The sequence below is a fragment of the Quercus robur genome, chromosome 6, assembly GCF_932294415.1.
Source record: "Quercus robur chromosome 6, dhQueRobu3.1, whole genome shotgun sequence".
Classification (NCBI taxonomy): Eukaryota; Viridiplantae; Streptophyta; class Magnoliopsida; order Fagales; family Fagaceae; genus Quercus; species Quercus robur.
In genome coordinates, this window is record NC_065539.1 from 17,505,200 (window position 1) to 17,509,490 (window position 4,291).

A 4,291-nucleotide genomic window follows, 5' to 3' on the forward strand; every position below is an offset into this window, starting at 1 on the left:
GATTTGTTGTCCCTTCGTGTTTCTTCTGATTTGTTGGTTATTCCTTTGTGTTCCAGAGTGTTCCTCGTGTTTCTGTTCTGGTGCTCTTCATGTTTCTATTTTGGGGTGTGAAATCTCTTTATGGAACTCGAGTCTTTAAAACTCGAGTTCCACACAGCAAATCGAGTTTTAAAAACTCGAGTTCTACGTGGACTTTTCCTCCACCTCAGCTACCACCACATGCAAATTGAGACTTAAAAACTCGAGTTTTATATTGGAACTCGAGTTTTAGACACTCGAGATGCTAGTTTTCAACATTCTTTTACAACGTGACAACTAACTAAATTTTTTAATATTTATTGTTATTTAGAAAACAAATTCCTTTAATTTCTCAAAAAACTCGTTCAAGTGATTATGCCATGTAGGTGGTCCTCTCTCTGTCCTTCGCCTACTATATATAAACTTGATTCTTGTACCCCCGTCTTTAAAAGTTTAAACTCTGAAGTGCACATAGCCTTCTCAGTCCCGCTTCATTTCTCTAGGCTCTGGCAATATTTGCTTACCTATGGCGGTATCTGGGTGTTTCATTAGACCAAACCAATCTATCTTTCAACACCTGAAGCCACCAAGGCCAAATCATTGTTTCTCACATAATGTTTCTCACTTTTGAAGTTATCCTAAGATCATTGTTTTAGTGTTTCTTTTTCTGTTTGTGAGTTTTATGATCTCAAAACCATGATTATCAATGATGCAATAGTGGTTAATGACGTGTTACAGTCCTGCTTGAGAGCTTCGCTAATTAGTGGCTCAGATGGTGAGGGAGGGAAGATGATATGGAAATAAAAAAAATGAATGGAAGATCAATTTCTCAGGCGAAAAACCCACCATACCATTGCTGGACAATATTAATTACCCAGCTCACATGAAGAATCTATCCACACAGGTAAACTATACTGTAATTATGCATCATCATTCATTATGGTGATCATCTTTTTCTGTTAATGGGGTTTTTTTTTTGTCCAGTTACATGTTAGATTTTTTTTTTTTTTTTGTCCAGTTACTTACATGTTGAATTCAATAAATCAAGACTAGCTAATTAGTCTCCTTGTTCACAGCCGGCCCAAAGTTTTTTGTCTTTTTTAGTCTTTCCACTACTTTTTGTTTTTGGTTATCATTAATTAAAATATATTCTCAGGATCTTGAACAACTAGCTGCAGAGCTTAGAGCAGATATAGTATACACAGTATCAAAGATAGGTGGGCATCTTAGTTCAAGCTTAGGAGTGGTGGAGTTATCAGTGGATCTGCATCATGTGTTTAACACCCCCGAAGACAAAATCATATGGGATGTGGGGCATCAGGTAAGCAATTTATTTCCTTAAAAAAGTTGATTTGCTCTAGTCAGAACAATTTTTTAGAAAATAGTGTTTCAATGTGCTGAGCCAAAGGTTCTAAAAAGTAAGTCTTGCAGACATACCCACATAAAATTCTTACAGGAAGGAGGTCAAGGATGCACACCATAAGGAAAACTTCTGGGCTTTCAGGGTTTCCTAAAAGGGACGAGAGCATTTATGATGCTTTTGGTGCAGGGCATAGTTCTACAAGCATATCTGCTGGCCTTAGTGTGTAGGATCTCACGTTTCTTTTTTCTTTTTTCACTCCTTTTCTCTATTATATAAATGTAAATTTGAGATACATACAAGAAAATTTCCAAGTTCAATGATCATCTTCTTGTAATAAAAAATAAAAATGGCAGTCATGGCAGTTGCGAGGGATCTTTTAGTGAAGAAGAACAATGTTGTTTCAGTGATTGGAGATGGAGCCATGACTGCAGGGCAAGCATATGAGGCCATGAACAATGCAGGATATCTTGATTCTAACCTGATCGTTGTACTGAATGACAACAAGCAAGTCTCTTTACCCACAACTACTCTTGATGGCCCTGCAACTCCAGTGGAAACCCTCAGCAGTGCTTTAGCGAAGCTCCAAGCAAGCACCAACTTCCGCAAACTTTGTGAAGCAGCAAAAGTAAACCTCTAAGCTTAAACATGTTGCCTTCCTATTCCAATTCCTTACATCTCCCTTAAAATATCTGAAAAGATAATCACTAGTATTTTATATGTTAAAAGAGCATCACAAAGCAAATTGGAGGGCAAGCACATCAAGTAGCTGCGAAGGTAGATGAATATGCAAGGGGTACGATTAGTGCCTCTGGGTCTACTCCCTTCGAGGAAATTGGACTATATTACATTGGTCCTGTGGACAGTCATAATGTTGAAGATTTAGTCACCATTTTTCAAAAAATAAAAGAAATGCCTGCTCCAGGGCCAGTTTTGATCCACATGGTGACAGAGAAAGGGAAGGGCTATCCACCAGCTGACACAGCACCTGATAAAATGCATGGTGAGACAGAAATTTTATAATCCATCGCCTTGTTTATTTGAGTTCTTAAGAAGGTTCTTATTCTGTTATGCTTACAGGGGTTGTCAAGTTTGATCCCAAAATAGGCCAGCAATTTAAAACCAAATCCACAACACTTACATATACTCAGTACTTTGCTGAATCTCTAATTAAAGAAGCTGAAGCAGACAACAAGATTGTAGCCATCCATGCAGCAATGGGTGGTGGGACTGGTCTCAATTATTTCCAGAAGAATTTTCCAAATCGCTGCTTTGATGTGGGGATCGCTGAGCAACATGCTGTGACATTTGCAGCTGGTTTGGCCACAGAGGGCCTCAAGCCATTCTGTGCTATCTACTCGTCATTCCTGCAACGCGGGTATGACCAGGTGAGGTGATAATATAACAGTAGACAAAATTGACAAGGATTGGTTTTCTTTTTAAATTTTTATTGTGTTTTCAGACTTTCATTGCAGAATTTCAAACTAATATTTTACAATGGGAATGAAGATGGTACATGATGTAGATCTTCAAAAACTACCAGTCCGCTTCACAATGGATTGAGCTGGTTTGATTGGTGCAGATGGAGCCACCCATTGTGGAGCATTTGATATTACTTACATGGCTTGCTTGCCTAACATGGTGGTCATGGCTCCGTCTGATGAAGCTGAACTGATGCACATGGTTGCCACAGCGGCAGTCATAGATGACAGACCCAGCTGCTTTAGGTTTCCAAGAGGCTATGGTATTGGAGCAGTTCTTCCATTTAATAACAAGGGAACACCTCTTGAGGTTAGCTTAATTAACCATTTAACATATAAAAGAGAGCTTACTTAAAAAACAAATAAATTAACCGTTTTTAATTTTACAAATATTGAATAGATTGGAAAGGGCAGAATACTGTTGGAACTTGGAAGGATGCAGAATTGCTCTTTTGGGATATGGTTCTATGGTTCAACAATGCCTGCAAGCAGCAAATATTCTGAAAAGTAGAGACATATCTGTGACAGTGGCTGATGCAAGATTTTGTAAACCTTTGGACACAGATCTCATCAAGCAATTGGCTAATGAACATGAAATCCTAATTACAGTGGAAGAGGGTTCAATTGGAGGTTTTGGATCTCATGTATCACACCTAAGCTTAACCGGTATTCTAGATGGACCCCTCAAGGTAATTTCCTTCGATGTTAGATACTTCAAACTCCCTATCAAGGTTTTGGGAGTAAGGCTTTGTTGTTACTGTTGTTTTATTTTTATTTTTTTTCTAGTTCTAATTTTTTTAGAGCTTTCTTTGCAGTTGAGAGCAATGGTGCTTCCTGATAGATATATTGACCATGGATCACCACAAGATCAGATTGAGGAAGTTGGGCTCTCCGCAAGGAATATCTCAGCAACAATCTTATCTCTCTTGGGAAGGCCAAAAGAAGCACTTCAGTTAAAGTGATGCATGGAATGAAGCTCCTGTCTTGAGAGTTGTAAAAATTTTCAAACCCCCTTCTCTCTCTCAAAGAGAGAGAGAGAGAGAGAGAGAGTTAAAAGTTATTGAGATCATTAGAAGGAATGATTTTAGGTCTCTCGGTGGAGGAGCTTGTGAAAATCCAACTCAGTGAAACTCGTTTAGGTCATAATGTACATTTTTTTTTCTGTTTCTGTTTGTTATTTAACAGATGGAACATATGAAGTTACATAAAGATCATTTACAATCACACAATTAACTGTGGTCTAGATTAAACATAATTTTGGGTCCTAAACTGTTTCCAATACGGAGAAACACATCCATGTACACCAATCGTTGGCCAGTAGCTTACAATGTTCCTGAGAATCAATTAATAAGTTCCAAAGTGAACTACTTGGTGGATCGGCCAACCATCCAAATCGTAGGCATATCTACAGACTAAATAGTAGAAATGGCTA

The 4,291-nt window shown here is 38.2% G+C and overlaps 1 pseudogene; it reads left to right on the forward strand.

The window, feature by feature from the left end:
* The first annotated feature begins 481 nt into the window (after window positions 1-481).
* Window positions 482-4,088, forward strand: LOC126733043 (probable 1-deoxy-D-xylulose-5-phosphate synthase 2, chloroplastic; annotated as a pseudogene).
* Window positions 4,089-4,291: the final 203 nt, after the last annotated feature.